The sequence below is a fragment of the Balaenoptera ricei genome, chromosome 2 (genome assembly GCF_028023285.1).
Source record: "Balaenoptera ricei isolate mBalRic1 chromosome 2, mBalRic1.hap2, whole genome shotgun sequence".
NCBI lineage: Eukaryota > Metazoa > Chordata > Mammalia > Artiodactyla > Balaenopteridae > Balaenoptera > Balaenoptera ricei.
The window spans coordinates 60,798,506-60,815,465 of record NC_082640.1 but is presented as its reverse complement, the minus strand read 5'-3'; positions in this window follow the sequence as shown (position 1 = coordinate 60,815,465).

Sequence of the window (16,960 nt, the reverse complement as noted above, 5' to 3'; positions counted from 1 at the left end):
TGCCCCCAGGTGGCCAGGTCCACTGGGCTGGGTCTCCCACTCTCGACCTCAGCTACCCTGGCCCAGAATAGAACAAGCTCCATTGCAGAGCACCCACCAGCATTTACTGAGCCTCCTTGTCTGGATACCTGGAAACAAACAAGGCAGGGCTCCTGCCTGTCTCGGGGGGGAGGCAGCCCAGGTGGGGAAATGTGCCGAACAGCAGGACAGCAGTGGGTGCAAGGAGAAAGGGGCTCTGCCTGGGAAGTCCTCCCTCAGGAGGGGAGCTGGGTCCTGATTAACCAGAAGAAGCTCACTGGTGAGACCAGGCAACAAGGGAGTTCCAGGACGACAGCGGTAGCCTGCTGGGGTCTCACTGCTGCCCAGGGCCCTGTGTTAAGCACGTCACATGCCTGAGGTCTCACCTAATCCAACAGATAAGGAAACTGAGGCTCAGAGAGTTAAGTTAACTTGTCAGAGTTCCATCCTAAGTGGAGTCTTTCCTTCCTAGAGTGTGGGGCTGGAGGTGAGGGGCCAGGGCAGGGTCTGGAGCAGAAGCATGATGAGGAGGGAGGGGAGAGAAGAGAAGTCAGTAGCAGAGGAGGAAGTACGGGGACGAGGGGCCATGTGGGATGGGGGCCAGGGCTCCCAGAAAGTATGTCTGCCGCCTGGAGACATCCTGGCCCCAGATCTTCGGAGGGGGCCGAGGGTGTGTCTCTTGGCCCTCAGGATGTGATATACATTCTGTTTTTCAGTTTCCCCCAGGAAAGCAGTTGCAAAAAATACAGCTTCTTCCCGCTCACACAGCTTTTCTGAGCTGACAGGGAGCTTTCAGATTTACTAATGTGCAGCCACCAGGGTGTGACTCTGAGTTTCCAATCATCGTTGGTCTTCAGAAGCTGGGTGTTGTTGGCCAGGATCCTTAAAAGACATCAAAGAGGTGCAAAGTGGCCAGTGGGCAGCCAGCAGAGTAATCAGGACCCCCGACCCAGCCCGGTAGACATGGGGGAAGGGCTCCTTCCGTGAGGGTTGAGAACCACCACCACTGCTCACTGGTCAGAGGGAGGAGGACTGCAGTGGTGGAAGGGCCCGCAGAGACGCTCTGGAGTTTCTCAAATGGAGGAAGGGTGCCGATCAGAAGCCCTGTGGGACTTTGTTAAAAAACATAAGGCCAGGCCCCAACTTAGACCGACTGACTGGGTGGGGGACACGGACTCCGCCCAGTTTTTAGTCACAGTCTGTGAGTCAGACATACACGCTTGTATGGGAACTCCTTCTATTCTCTGACTGCTTCATTTGACAGATGGAGAAACTGGGGCCCAGTGGGACAGAACAATTGACCTGATTCTAACAGGGAAGGCAGGGTGTAACCACCTCCCACGCCCATACCTGCCCCTGTCCTTTCCAGCCTGCTTTGTTTTGTGTTTTCCATCATAGCTCTTTTCTGTCTCAAAAAAGAGCATCAAAACGGTTTTTCGGCATCCTCTCCTCAGTTGGGCTGGTCTTAATTTAGTCAGAAAATGACTTGTTCACAGTAAGGCAAAGCTTGATTGTGGCCCAGCTGGTGTTTAATTATTACTGAGAGCCTGGGATTCAGAGGTAGGAGACCTGGACTTCAGTCTTGGCTGGGCCAGAAAATCACTAAGTTGAGAAATGGGGAGGGGAGCACGGATGCAGGCAAAGGAGACAGCATGGGCCAAAGTGCGGAAGCAGGAGGGATCCAGGCACGTCCAGCTCGGGGGTGGGGGGCAGGGAGAGCACTAGACTGGGAGTTCGAAGAGCAGGGTTTGAATCCCGGCTCCAGCCTCACCTCACCGAGACTGAGTTCCTCATCTGGAACACAGGGATGACAAGTCTATGTATTTAACAGGGTTTCTCTAAAATTTAAATAAGGTGTTTCTAACGTGCCTAGCCCAGTGCTTGAGAACATGAAAAGGCAACTAGCTCAGATCCCGCGCAGAGCGGGCTTACAGCCCACCCACCGTGATGATGCGCCCACAGACCTGGCATTGTTGCTGCTGAGGCCCTGTCCTCTCAGGATGGACTGGAAAAGCCTCATTCCCAGGACTTCAAACAGCAGAACAAAGCCGAGGAGTGACCGGTAGCCTGAGCATCGTGGACGGCGTGACAGCAGACTCTCACCAGACGGTGAGACCCCACATTCCTGGGGTGCAGGTGCCCATCTCCCTAGTTCCCTCCTAAGCCCTGCCCTCACCAGCACTCTGCTACGGTGGTCAGTAAAAGGCACATTTTCTCATGTTTTGGTTTGGTTTTTTTAATTTTTACATTTTTATTTTGATATAATTTTAAAAGTAAAGAGTACAAAGAACTCTTGTCCTCTTTCCCCAGATTCAGCAGATTATTTAAATTTTACCCAATTGCTTTATTATTATGTCTCTCTATATACTTACATATGCATATTAATTAATTATATATGCTTAATAATATAGTATATATTATCTGAGTAAGATGGAGACATGGAACTCTTCACCCCTAAATTCTTTAGTGTATATTTCCTGAGAACAAGGACATTCTCTTACATAACCACAGCACAATTTAACATTGATACAATGCTCTTGTCTAGTCTGCACTTCTCATTCAAATTTAATTCCATCAATTGTAATGTCCCTTAAGTCTATTTTTCCCTCCTGGTCTCCTTCCATCTCTGACGGTTCCTCTATTTTCCCTTGACATTCATGACATTGACACTTTGGAAAGCAGCAGGCTGGTCATTTTGTAGAATGTCTCAACATTTTGGGACTTCCCTGCTGGCACAGTGGTTAAGAATCTGCCTGCCACTGCAGGGGACACGGGTTCAAGCCCTGGTCTGGGAAGTTCCCACATGCCGCGGAGCAACTAAGCCTGTGCACCACAACTACTGAGCCTGCACTCTAGAGCCCGCGAGCCACAACTGCTGAGCCTGTGTGCCACAACTACTGAAGCCCGCGCACCTAGAGCCCATGCTCCGCAACAAGAGAAGCCATTGCAGTGAGAAGAGCCCGCGCACCACAACGAAGAGTAGCCCCCACTTGCTGCAACTAGAGAAAGCCTGTGCGCAGCAATGAAGACCCAACATGGTCAAAAATAAATAAGTAAATAAATTAATTTTAAAAAAAAAGAATGTCTCAACATTTGGATTTGTGTCTGGTTCTTCCCTCATGATTAGATTCAGATCATGCTCTTTTGGTAGGAACACCACATAAGTGCTTCTGTGTTCTTCTCAGTGCATCATATCAGGAGGCACGTGATGTCAACTTGTCCCATTGTTGGTGACGTTAACTTTGGTCACTCGATTTCAGTGGTGTCCACCAGTTTTCTTCACCATAGAGTTACTGTTTTCCCCTTTGTGATTAATAAGTATCTTATAGGAAAATTCTTTGAGGCTATGTAAATATATGTACCCTGTTCCTCATCACACCTTCACCCGCTAGTTTTGACATCCATTGATGTCACCCAACTCCACCCTTCCATCTATGTGTATTAGTTGACATCCTACTGAACAGAAGAATGTTCCCTTTTCCTCATTTATTTATTCATTTACTTATATTAATGAGGACTCGAGAATTTCTCTTTCAATGGGTTATAATCTGTTGTTATTATTATCTATTTTGATGCTCAAACTGTCCCAGATTGGCCAGTGTGAGCCCTTTTAGGGTGGCTTCTGTTTCCTTTTGATGTGGCACTATTAGTTTTTGAGCACTTCCTTACTTTCTGGCATGAGATTTTTCAGGCTCATCTTATATATTACCTGTCCCCAGCTCTGGAATCAAGCTTTCTCCAAGGATCCTGGTTCCTTCCAATGGTGAGTCCAAAGTTTTTGCTCTTAACTCATTGCTCTTTACCTCTTGTCTCCCAGAAATGGTTGGAATAGATTTTAAGGAGAGAGTCAGAATTTTGTATAAGCAGGTGAGCCAAGAATCTTTAGGTCATTGCTGATCTGAGCCCCGAGGAGTGCCCATGGTTTGATGGAGCCTAGAGAAACATGAGTTCTTTTATCATCATCATCATCTCCATCATCACTATTAATAAAAATAAACAATTCCATTCATTCAGTGATGCTCTGTGCCAGGCTGGGAAGAGGCAGGGCCAGCTCATGCAGGCGTTACATGCCATATTGAAGGTTTGGACTTCAAACTAAGAGCACTAAAGGGCCACTGAAGACCTTGGAGCCAGAGGGTTCCATCTCCCTTCTTCCTGTGAAGGTCACGTCTCTTTCTAGGGCTGCCTCCTCACTCCCTGATGTCAAGAACGTGTGGCCAAATCACAAAGAAAGGGGAAAAGGAGAGAAATGGAAGAATGATCTGACACCCTTTCCCAGCAGAAAGCGTACTACAAGGCCCAGGAGCAAGTGCAGGGGGAGGGCAGGAAGTGGTGAGAAAAGACAACCGGACGTTTCAAAACTTCCAGGCCAGAAAATCAGGAACCAGCATGCTCAGAGGATATGACTCTCCTGACAGGGACTCCCTTAGTACAAAGACAATGATCTGTTATTTGATTTTCTTTTCCTCTTCCACACTTTTCAAAGCATCTAGAGAAGGCACAGGTTTGTATCCTCCAAAATTTCTCTCCCACAGGGCTGCCATGTACAGTTGAGCAGGTGGTTCACTGCCCAAGTTGTGAAAGACATGAAGCTGTGCTGCCCAGATCCCCCTTCAAGGAGAGTGAAGGGAGGGAGAGTGCTCAGCACACAATCTCCAGCTGTCATTTCCTTCCGAGCTCATCTCAGCTGCAGGGGGCCGCCTTACCTGAGATCACACCTCTCCTGGGGTAGCTCAAATCTGGTGACTGATGGAGACAAGAGGATAGAGGCCCCTCCATTTAGATCTGATGCTGGACAACTCAGATGACCTGGTGCTGGGTTTGCTGAGACTTGATTGAGCCTAGAACACAGGTTGACTTCTCTCTGCCCAGTCCTGCTTTCTCCCCCTTCCTTTCATAGGTGTGGGTCTCTAATACACATCACGTGCTCCAAACTCTGCCTCAGTGTCTGCTCTTGCAGAACTCAACCTGCAACACAGAGTATCAAGCCAAGGGGATGAGTGAGAGCTGAAAACCAGAGCTGGTTTCTCCAGCCAAGCAGTATGAACATGGGACTTCATCCACCAGAGCAGGAAATGTTTTCTAATTCTCTTCGAGCCTGCCTTGGGGCTGCCCTGTCCACTCTGCTCTGGCTGTGGTCACTCTCTCTAGGCAAGCCCTTTCCTTCTGACCTCTGCCCTTCCCCTTTCCAATAATCCTTCAGAAAAGTCTTCCCACCGATCCAAGAGACCCAGGGCAGTTCTGTCTCCAGTCTGCAGCAGAAAAACTGTTTGGTAGGTATTTAAGCTTACTCAGAGGGCCAGATGGGGAGTCATTCATCTCTTCAGGGCACTGCCAGGCCAGAGGATGTCAGAGACAGAAGGACACCAGAGACTTCTGCAGATGGGTGCGTCAGTGCTCGGCAAGGGTCAGGTTCTTGTCCAGGGGCACTCAGTTAGCTAGCCATAGAACCAGGTGCTGGGCAGCCTGTCAGAGCCCCCTGGTGCCCACCCCTGCCCTTGGGCCAGCCTCTGGGGACCTGGTTGGTACCTGGATTCACCTTACATCCTGGCATTGAACCAGCCCTTCCCTTTGGCTCTCATCGCCTTGGTCCTGCCTTTTCCTGTGGCCCCTGAGACCTCTACCCCTCCCTCTTCCCTCTCCTTCCCCAGCTCCCCTCCTCAGTCAGCCTGGAAATCACTTCCTCCCTCTTTTTTGCCCCCAGAGCCCTTTGTTCACTTTCTCTAGCCTCCGGCCTTGGCCTTTGCCTTCTGCCCTGCTGTCTGCAGCGCTCCTGGGGGCCCTGGCCTGGTCAGTGTAGGGACACCTGGGCCTGGGCCAGCGGAGGCTGTAGCTGAGGTCTCACCCTGCAGCCTCAGCTTCCAGAGGGCATGACTTCACCCCAGGCCCGACCAGGATGCTGTCATTCCATAGCAGCAACCAGTTACTGTGCTCCTACTGTGTGCCAGGCACTGAGCTGTGCGCTTCACATCCGCCATCTCTCGTCTGCAGGAAGCTGCTCAAGGATAATGTTATCACACCTGTCATGGGAGAACCGACGTGGCCAGGGCTATGGGATGAGTAAGTCAAGGGGCTGGGACTGGAACCCCCAAGTCTGTATGATTCAAACCCCCTCCCCAACCTGTCTTCCTACTATAATCCCCTACCTCTATACAGACTTAAGTCCAAACGGTGCCACAGTTGCTCTAGGGTGCACCTGAAAAACTGATTCAGAAAGACATTTGGCAGTAGGTATCAAGGAATTACTGAGGGATTTTTTTAAATTTGATATACCAGGTCCAGGAATTCCATGACTAGAAATCTACCCCAAGGAAATAACAAGAAACATGGGGAATAATTTATGTACAAAGATGTATGTAACGGTACTATTTATCATAGGAAAAAAAAACAACCCAAAACAATCTACATGTCCGAGCCTAATTAAATTACGGCATTGCTCTACTGAAAATACACTGCAGACATTGAAACATATTTATAAAGAGTTCAACTGGGGCTTCCCTGGTGGTGCAGTGGTTAAGAATCCGCCTGCCAGTGCAGGGAACATGAGTTCGAGCCCTGGTCTGGGAAGCTCCCACATGCCGCGGAGCAACTAAGCCCGTGCACCACAACTACTGAACCCGCTCTCCGCAACAAGAGAAGTCACCACAATGAGAAGCCCATGCACCGTAACAAAGAGTAGCCCCTGCTCGACACAACTAGAGAAAGCCCGCGCACAGCAATGAAGACCCAATGCAGCCAAAAGTAAATAAATTAAATAAATAAATTTAAAAAAATTAAAAACAAAGAGTTCAATAATCACAGGGAGGAAATATTTATGACATAATGCCAAATGAAAATAGCAGGTTATAAAATTATACAGCTCGATCTCAACCAGGAAAATGTGCTCTGCAATTAAAATGAGGAAAAAAGGAAGTGTGAGTCTTCCGCAGCTCCACTACCTCAGTATCCCCTGCCTTGTGCACGTAACTCCCATAGCAATCCCACTCTCATGGTGTCTCCTTGCTTTGTCTCTCTCCCCACTGGCACGTGAGCATTTTGGGTGGGGAGCAGCAGCCAGGACAGAATCTGTTCCTGAGTGCAGAGTCAATCCATATCTGCGGAATGAATGAGCAAATGAAGGAAAGGAAGTGGTGGGAAGGGTGGCCCAGGCCCTAAGCTGCTCACTTCCTCAGAATCAGTCTCCTGACTGGCAGAATCTTAGACCTGCCGCCTCCTGCCCTGGCTCCAAAGCCGACCTGATTCTCTCCTAAAGCCTTTGGCAGCCTTGCCACCTGAGAAACAGGGAGCTACTTGCCCAGAGCAGTGCAGGATGTCCAGGAGGGGGCATCCCCATCACCCTGGGGAATGGAGCCAGATGCCTGAGCTGCCACTGGGAATGGGCACCTTATACACATCATTCCCTCCAATCCTCACAGCTCTACAACATTAGAATTGTAAGCCCCCATTAACATTTACAGAACCTGAGACTCCGGGTTGTAATTTGCTCCAGCTCTTACAGGAGTAAGTGGAAGAGCTGGGATTCAATCGTCTCTGTCTCCAAAATCCACACCAGGACTGTAAAAGTGACCTCAGCGAGTCCCTTCTCCAGTGTGAACCTCGGCTTCCCCTCTGGACAGATAGCCCATGATGATAAAATGCCCCGACTCAAACCCCCCTTTCCTTTGCACACCCCACCCCAGGTCACTGGAGGCAGTCTGGAGCCTTGAGGACCATAGGACTGCAAGCAGGCCAAGTGAGGTCATGCCCACTGACCCTTCACAGGCAGTCTGGGGCTGGAGAAGAGCTCCTGCCTGGCCCCCTCCCAGGATACTGGCAGAGAGCCCTGGAGCATCCATGCCTCAGAAAGACATACGTGCACCAAGTCGCTGGTCATTTCCCCGGCCGTAACCCCCTGGGCTGGCATCTGAGGGTCCTGGGAGGGGCCTCCTGCTGTCTTTGCTCAACTCAGCTCTTATGGCTAAAGGGCTCCAAGAAACACAATCATCTCCCTCCACCCTCAACACACACCCTGCCTATGGGAGAAACCATCGACAGAAACCAATAACAGCCGGCACCTGCATAGTCTCCCACCCACCCCAGCCTAGTAAGGTGGTCAGGACAGGATGGTAGTCCCATTTTACAGATGGGCATCCTGAGGCCCAGAGAAGGACAGTAGCTCTCCTCAAGCCACACTAGGAAGTGGCAGAGCTGGGACTAAGCTCTAGCCTCTCAAGCCAGTGTTTTTAGTGCTTTCCTACCAGAGCCTGTGTTTGTCCCATTCACATTTATTAACCCCTGCCACAGGAGCTGCAAAATGGGCGAGACACAGCCTCTGCCCTTGAAGGATTTGCAGTTGAGTGGAGCAGGGGAAGAAGGATGTCTCATGCAGGAGGTTAATACGAGAGGGTTAAAGAGATCACAATACAAGGGATGACGTGTCAGAGCTGCGGGTCGGTGAAGCTGCCCGGGATGTCAGGAGCAGAGCGAGACGCCCGGAAAACCTGTTGAAGGAAAGGTGGACAGACTGAAGGAGTGAATTGTCATATTAACAATGGAGAGGGGAGGGCAGGGATGGCAGAAATCACCTGAGCCAAGGAGTGGCAGTAGGAATAGCACACACAGTTTGACACACGTGCAGGGTACGCATCTGAAAGAAAGGAGAAACAAAGTTGAAAAAGTTCAGTAAGGCCCCATTTTGAACCACTGTAAATGCCAGGCCAAGAAGTTTCAAAGGTCTTCCGTAGATAAAGGTTGCTGTTATAAAACATGCTTTTGGACCATTCATTTGGCAACAAGACGGTGAACCATCTGGCAAACAATGGCAGCTCTGGTGGATAAGGGTGAGGGGTGAGGCTGGAGGCAGAGAGGCAGAGGAGGAGTCTGGAGAGACATGAGGAGGCTGGCCCAGGTCTGGGATGGGATGGATGTGGGAGAAAGGTGTGTGGGCCTGGCTCCAGACACTGCCTTCCTCTGCTTCTAACACCTGGGGTTCCCTGCTGGCCAGCCTCAGCCTCACGCCACCACAGGGGTCAGTCTTGACTCAGGAAAGGAGGATAAGAAGGTATCCAGCAGTAGGGTCTCATCAGCTCTGGCTGGTAGTCAGTTTCTTATCTGGATGAAACACAGTAACACGCAGTGGGCACTCAGCCCATGGTGAGCTGCACTTTCCAGACCCCATCGATGTCACTTTCTCTGGATGTGGGACTGCCCTTCCCCCAGCCTGCTAGAGCTGGAGTTAAATGGCCCTGAATCCCAGGTCAAGCTGCCTATAGCCACAATGCTAGGGGCCACCTGCCTGCTGGGCCATACCTCCCCCTAGACTGGAGTAGTAGAAAGGGGGAGGAAGATTTTTTTTTTTTTAATTAATTTATTTATTTATTTATTTTTGGCTGTGCTGGGTCTTCGTTTCTGTGTGAGGGCTTTCTCTAGTTGCGGCGAGCGGGGGCCACTCTTCATCGCGGTGCGCGGGCCTCTCACTATTGCGGCCTCTCTTGTTGCGGAGCACAGGCTCCAGACGCGAAGGCTCAGTAGTTGTGGCACACGGGCTTAGTTGCTCCGCGGCATGTGGGATCTTCCCAGACGAGGGCTCGAACCCATGTCCCCTGCATTGGCAGGCAGATTCTCAACCACTGCGCCACCAGGGAAGCCCGGGGAGGAACATTTGAAGCCAGACCAACTGGGGTGTGAATTCAGCTCTGTCCCTGACCAGCTCTGTGTTCTTGGCAAGTTACTCAAACTCTCTGAGCCTCATTTTCTTCATTTATAGAAATGAGCCAACAATACTCATGTAACAGGATGTGAAAAATGGGGCTTTTCTGCTCTCTCAGAGTTTGGCTGATGTCCAAAGGTGAAGATGAGAAAAGACATTAGGAAACTACCTGTGTTTGCAGGACCTGCCAAAAGGAGGCTCCAAACAGACCCTGCACTGCTGCCCACTACCTGCCTCCAGCTTCTTACAGAGTTGAGGGCAGAGAGAAGACCGGTGAAGAAGATGATTTTGAAGAGAGTTTTGGGGAATGCTGATGTTTCTTTTTCTCTTCCCTCCTGCAGATTCAGATAATCAAAAATAGCATTAGGGCTTGGTCAACAGATCTCTCTCTCCCTCCCTCACCAATTCTCAGCTCTGCTTTCCTTGGGGTTGGCTCTATTCTCAGGCAGGCTCTTTCTATGTGGCCACCCATGGCTGTTCAAGGCTTATATCCTTGTTTAGCATCCTCTGACGAAGAGAGACAGCTTCTTATCCAATGGTCCAGCCAAAGTTTCCAGCCTGATTCTCCTTTGCCTGATTTGGGTCATGGGTCCATCTCTGAACCAATCACTGTGGCCAGTGTGGAATGGGGTGCCCTGATTGGCCAGATCCGGGTCACATGTCCTCTCCAGGAGCCCTTGTGGATCAAGAGTAGAGAAGGGCACTGAGAGGGCTGTACAAGAAGAGGGAAAGGGATCCTGGGCAGGGGAAAACCTCCATAATCACTGCTTCAGCCTCTGTGCCTTCTTTCCTGATCAGCACATCTAAAGTAGCTCCCTCCTACCCATTATTCTCCATCTCAACACCCTCCCAACTTCCCTCATTGTTCGCATTGCTATTTAGAATTATGTATTTGCTTACTTACTGTTTGCTTGACTCCTCTGCTCTCCAGTGTCAGCTCCAGACCACTGCAACCACACAGCTCTTGCTCACAGCAGTATCCTGCGACTAGCCCAGTGCCTGACACATAAGAGATGCTTAGAGAATAGTTGTGGCACAAATGGTTGTTACCCTCATAGCGAGTGCCCTTTCTCCAGGCAGGGACCATGCTTATTTCCTATGAGTCTGCTACCCACTCCCACCCTAGGCTGTCCCAGAGGGGCTCACACCCCATGGGCTCCTACTCACCTCCCCACTCTCCCACCCCCAATCTCACTGGCCTTGCCCCAGGCTGTCCTTAACTGAAAGTCATGCCCATGGGACAAGGGTCCAGAGGGCCAAGAAAAGTCCTCCCCTACACTGTCTTCCCACTATTTGTTGTGTGTCTGTCGTACACAGAAGTTGTGGTTGTGTCCTCCTGGAGAAGGCCATCCTCGGGTCCTGCCGGGGAAGGTCCCTGCTCTCATGCTAGGGAGGAGAGGAGGCAGGAAATGGAACTGCAGGACAGGGCAGTGTAGAGGGAGGGCTCAGCCTCTTTTGGTCTGCATTTGGAAGCATCTGGATGATTAGGAGGGTCTCCTGGAGCAAGGAGGAAAAGGCAGTGCTAGTTGTCAGGTTTCTGCCTGAGCCAATTTCCCTTCATTCTCCCCAAGCCTTTGTCTGAGAGGTCTTTACCATCAATGTGAGGCACCACTGAGCTGTCACCTGGGAGCTGCCCTTGGTTCTGGCTCAGAACCTCTGATGTTGGAGGAACAGCGCCCCCCGAAGGCTGGCGTGGTCAGGCAGTGCAAATCAGCAAGAGCCCATAGGCCCCATCTTAGGGCTGGAAGAGCTTCTTGCCAGAGTCAATCTGGGTGTTTCTGAATTTTCTTTAGTGCCAGAAGCCTGAGCTTCTTGGACTATGGCTTCAGTCCAATAGTTAGAGAAGCTGCTCCCCAAAGGCTCGCCCGGGGGCAGGGGCAGGTGCAGGGGTGCCACCTGATCCTAGGGTGTTCCTGCTCAAGTCTTCTGCCTGCCCGGGCCTGGCCCCAGTCACTTCCCAGCCTTGGGGTGAGGGCTGGCTGCCCCCCTACCCTGAGCTGTGCAGGAGGGGCGAGCTCAGCATTCAGGGCTTGCCAGCAAATTCTTTGGCGATGTCGGGCCTCTCAACTGGCCCCCGGGATGCCTTCTCCTGGAGCAGAGGAGGGGAGAAAGGCTGCTCCTCAACTCCAACTTTCCTACCTCAAATCCTGTAGTTTTAGGAGTTAAGCCTAATGCTACAGGGAGGATGGGAGGCGTGGTGGCTCTTCAGACTTCCAACACGTCTCTTCCGGGCACAAGGAAGGGGTTTTGGCACTTGCTGTGCTAATAGGTTTCCAGACTAAAGCTTCCGTCTCAGTCCTATGACCCAGAAATTCTGTTCCTGTGCCCATGATGGAGGAGGGCGGGGCAGCCTGAGAGTCCACCGGCCGGGGAGTGGATGAGTAAAACGTGGCCCATGAGCTGCAGGCACACGCAGCAACGTGGATGCAACTTAAAATCAGAGTGCTTAGTGAAAAAAGTAGGAAACCAGATGAGATTTTGTTACAGAATACAATTTCCATACATTAATAATACAGGCATAGGTGCATGCTTATTTTTAGCATTGTACTATTGCCTTTGGTGTGAATAAAATAAACACGACTATCTAATATTTCAAAGACTTTGCTTATTTTTAGGATACTAGGGGAACATATTTTCATCCAAAATCTGGACACTAACTTTGTAAGCCAGCACAATAGTGTAACATTTCTCCTACGTTAATTTTTTTTTTAATTATGCAATTTTCCGTACTTCACATAGTTGAAAGGTATTTCAGTGGTTACTCTCAATAATTCAGTACTATTTCAAATGTACCAAAATACTATAAACTGACTTTGGCATAATATACCTAAGTGGAAATGTAAATTTATGTGTTATTCACAATGTATTTTTGTCCCCCCCAAGTATTTTTCATTTTCACATCACCTGGGCCCTGAATTTGGAATAACATGCTTATTCTACATTTGCATAAAGTCCTGATAAGGTATTAATGCTTCTAATTTCCCCTTACATTTAAGAAAAATAAATTATTTTCCGAGTTAAAAAAAATATACTCACACAAAATACATGCAAGAACACACGCAAATAATAAGATATGCATTAAGCCCATTAGTGTGCTTACCTATAGAGGAGAGGGGGATGGGAGGGAACTATGGAATAAGAGGGAATTCATTAATTCAACATCAAGGAAGGGGCCTTACTCAAAGATGATAATGGACCATGAGGCTAAGTAATTCAACCTTCCTGTCCATACCTAAGGGCAAAACAAAGGAAAAACCCTGCAAAGCTCCTGTCTCCAGGTTCCAGGCCAAGTTCATCTGCTCCAGCTCTGGGGCCCAAGGTCTTCCAAGAGTTTGAGTCAAAAGCACAGTGGCCTGTGGTTTATCACCCACCCATCCAGAAAATTCCTAGAAGCTTGTGGTCAAGGCTCAAGAAATTTCACCCTAAAAAAGACTGTGAGACTGAGAAACGTGCCCCCTAGAGGCCAGAAATGTGGTCAGAGGTCTATTTGAGTTGAACCAAAACTTCAAGAGAACAGAGCCTAGGCATTCTGTCCTGGTCGACCTCGAAGGCCTTGACTGCCCAACAGCTCTAGCTCCCAGCAGTGTTCAGGCTGCCGTGGCTGTGAGGGCAGGAACTGGCTGGGCAGGAACGGGCTGGGCAGGGCCTGGCAGAGCATTAGTCAACCCGAAGCCTGCTGTGCTTTTGGTCCTGTACATCCAGCTCCCACATCAACCAGGATTCCAAGGACACAAGCCTCAAGAGCTCTGCCTTGCTGAAAGAGCCCTGAAGAAGTACTGACCTTTTATGTCTGTGATACATTCTGTATCACATCCTCCCATGATATAGGAGCCCTCAGCAAAATTATAAAGACAAACTTGGGTGGAAATCTGTACCGTTTCTAAAGTCCTGTGCTCATGCTTCAGCCCTTCCATGCAGGGGTCAGGGGCTCTCTGGCTGCCCTGGCCCTCCCTGTGGGAAAAGCTGATGAACTTGTTCTCACTAAGGTGTAAGGGTCCGAAAAGTTTCCCTTCCTAGAACAAGCTGCATGCTGCTTTAAGAGCCTGGCATGTACTGTGAAAGGAAAATTAAAATGGAGTCGGTATTGCTAATTCTCTAAAATGGAGCCAGGAGGCACTGAGTGAGTGTGATTTATGCAAACCTCAGCCCAGACGGAATCTGGCCTTTGATCACTTATGTCTCAACTCAGGCATCCAGAACATCTGCCCAATGTTCCAGACACTCAAGATATCATTTGGACCCTTACCCTAAATAACTCGTGACAGCCTATCCCTTAAGGAGAAATATTTCCTTTCCTGCATCAGAGCCAATCATAATTCCTGCCAGACAAGTTTAACAACCTTACGGTCTTTGCCTTTATAAACCCCTGACTCTTTTTCTTCCCTGGAACACTCTATCCCTTCTACCCAAATCTGTGTATCCCAAATTACAATTTTCTTGGTGTACAGGCTTCTCATCACAGTGGCTTCTCTTGTTGCGGAGCACGGGCTCTAGGCGCGCAGGCTTCAGTAGTTCTGGCACGTGGGCTCAGTAGTTATGGCGCAAAGGCTTAGTTGCTCCGCGGCATGTGGGATCTTCCCGGACCAGGGCTCGAACCCGTGTCCCCTGTATTAGGCAGGCGGATTCTTAACCACTGCGCCACCAGGGTAGCCCCCAAATTGCAATTCTTAAGACACACATAAAGCTCTTTGTTCTTTACAGCCTGGATGCTGATTACTGTTTGACAGTATTGCTGCTAATGCCAAGGGAACAAGCACGGAGGGTGGGACTTTAGGCAGCTGAAAAGCAAAGATTGTTCAAATGAGCCTGAGAGACAACTACCTGACCAGCCATACCAACAACTCTTGGGGGGCAACTTCCCCTGTTGTTTGGTCTTGGAAAGTATGCCGGTTTCATCTTGGAGGCATGATATGAATTCAATTTCAATAAGCACTGTGACTTTCTCGAAGGTAAGATGTGTATAATTGATCTTGTATTTTTCCCTTAAATCAAATCAAAATAATTGTATTATTTATAATGTTACTCCAAACTGTCAGGTTTTAAATCCTAAAGGATAAATCAGTCCCTTTAAGATGTCTTCTAGGACACCCTCTCCAACCATATGCCTTGATTTCTCTGTGGCTTGTCATCTTGCTGTGGGGTTAGGGCTGGGGGCCAAGGAAATTATCCTCTTTCCATCATCCTTTAGATGAAAGTCATGTATTTAAATTTGGATTTTGAAAACTCCAAGGGTCTCCCAATTTTGCTTCATCTGAGATAAAATTCCCATCCTCCCACCAGCCATCGCTGGTGTCACCCTGGGGACTCGTGGACCCTGAGCCCCACTATGGCCCTCCCTCAACCATACCCTTTTCCACAGCATAAGGAGTCAACAGAACCAAGGAGATGTAACCACACAGAGCTGTGTCTCCTTTCTAGAACCAATTTCAGGTCCCTGAGACTCTGGAATAGCATGCCCACATGGCCCCAAATCTTTCAAGGGCCTCTTCCTCACAATTCTGTCCCCCTAAGTATAAACTGAACTGTTGGTGTGTGCAGCCCTAGGCCCAAAGGATGGCCAAGGGGCAGCTTTGGCAGAGGATGTGGACAGAGCTTGGACATGTGACCTGGGATGTATACACACCTGTGCACATGGTTCTTTACAACGTGAGACAAAGCTGGGGGCAGGGGATGGGAGAAAAAAGGGAGCCCTTTTCCAGATTCCGTGTTCCAGCACAGAATTCAAGAATTTTTAACTCAAACCTGGTGTTCCAGGTCTGTAGGCAAATATATTTGCCAGGGTAAGAGGATAAAACATATTTTACTTAGAAATTTGTTAGCTTGATTTATAACTTTTATTATTTAGATGTCCCATGGCATGTGACTTACATTTGTACTCTTATCTTGAGCCCTGAAAATATCGGGGGCAGGCCTAACCAGGCCTTCTCTTGTGAGGTTGATGTACAATTACCCGTTCTCTTGTTCTATTGGGTTGGCCAAAAAGTTCGTTCGGGTTTTTCTGTAAGATATTACGGAATATGAGGCATGGGAGTAGAGAATGAGATGCAAAAGGGTCTTGAGAAGAGGGTAGAGGAAAATCAGAGCCCCTAAATATTCCCTCCAGTCCATCTTTCACAGGCTCCTGCAGGGATCATTCTTCTCTGCTTCATTGCTTTGTATTTATGTTTTTAAACATTTGATTGTGGAAAATCTCAAACATATCCAAAAGTAGAATAGAAGAATGAACTCTCATGTCCCCATCACCCACCTGCAGTCATTGTCAACTCATGGCTAAACTTGTTCCTTCTCCATCCCCACCCACATCCTGCCCCTCCTCTATTATTCTGAAGCAATAATAGATATCACATTTTATATGTAACTATTTCTGTGTATATTTCTAAAAGATAAGGATTCTTGGAAAAAAACATAACCACCATAACATCACACCTAAAAACAATTAATAATAATGTTAATGTCATCAAATATCCAGCCAGTGTTCAAATTTCCAATTGTTTTTAAATGTCACAAAAGTTTTATTTTATTTTTTTAGTGTGTTTGAATCTTGATCTAAATAAATAAGTCCTGTACACGGTAATTGGTGATATGTTTCTTAAGTTTTTTTCTTTTTATTAATTTTTATTGGAGTATGGTTGCTTTACAATGTTGTGTTAACCTCCACTGCCCAACAAAATGAATCAGCCATACGCATACAGATATCTCCTCCCTTTTGGACTTCCCTCCCATTTAGGTTACCACAGTGTATTAGGTAGAATTCCCTGTGCTATACAGCAATGTTCCCATCAGTTGTCTACTTTATACATGGTGTCAATAATGTATATGTGTCAATCCCAGTCTTCCAATTCCTCTCACCGCACCCCTTTCCCCCTTGTATACGTACATTTGTCCTCTACCTTAAGTTTATTTTAAATATCAGTTTCCTCCTCTTTTTTTTCCTTGCAATTTATTTGCAAGGAAACTAGGTCATTTATCCTATAGAGGTTTCCACAATATAGCTTTTACTGATTGCATCTCCATGGTGTCTTTTAATATTTTCTTCTGTCCCATGTATTTCCTGTAAATTGTTACTTGAATCTAGATTTACGTTGAAATTTTTGGCAAGAATACTTCACAGGAGCCATGCGATATCTGGTTGTCTTTATTTGTGATATTAGCAGATGTTGCTGATCCAGTGTCACTACCCATTAATTAATTAGGAGTTGCCAAATGGTGATATTCCAATTCTATAATTCCTTCTTCATTTATGAACTGAATTAC